Source organism: Chrysochloris asiatica, unplaced genomic scaffold, assembly GCF_000296735.1.
Source record: "Chrysochloris asiatica unplaced genomic scaffold, ChrAsi1.0 scaffold00531, whole genome shotgun sequence".
NCBI lineage: Eukaryota > Metazoa > Chordata > Mammalia > Afrosoricida > Chrysochloridae > Chrysochloris > Chrysochloris asiatica.
Genome location: NW_006409049.1, coordinates 570,918 through 571,710, shown reverse-complemented (window position 1 = coordinate 571,710; position 793 = coordinate 570,918).

The window sequence follows — 793 nt, the reverse complement described above, 5'->3', positions numbered from 1 at the left end:
CATAACACTCTATATAAGATTTCCACTGAGTAGCTGGTGATTTTGAACTATTGACTTGTTGTTTGCAGTCCAGTGCTGATCCCACAGTGCCACACCAGGAATATGTATTTGCTGTTGTTGTTTAGTGACATTGAGTTGGTTCTGACCCATAGTGTCCATGTGTAGGGTCCCAAAGAGCTACTGGTGAACTTGTACCTCCAACCTGGCAATTTAAACTAACTCTACAGTCTAGGACATTTACCCACAGTGCCACACCAGGACTCCAGGTATATGTACATTAAGTGCTGAATATGTACCAATCACACTTTGAAACACTGAATAGATTTCACTCCTTAAGGAAAACAGGCAACAATAGGAAGGGGAACACAATGATGCCATGTGGGATCATAATGATATTCTGAATTTGATAAGACTTCGTTGGTCTAGATAATTCCATAAATTATTTGATTATGAACATTGGATTAAATGGAGTCCTGATGTGGTGCTGTGGGTTAATGTGCCAGACTGCAAAGCTGTTTGAACTGCAAGGTCGGCGTTTCAAGCTCACCAGCTGTCCTTGGAAACCCTATACAGGGTCAGTATGGGTCAGAACTGACTTGAGGGCCCTTCACAACAACATCATTGGATTAAATGTAATGATATCATTATGTACCATATACCGTTGTAGAATGAGTTTGTGTTTCATTTATTTCTCCCCACAACACTGCAAACTCGGTGCTATTGTCATCACTTTATAGATGAACTAATCAAAACCTCCCAAAATTAAAATCTCCGTCTTTATTGTAGTCCTGGT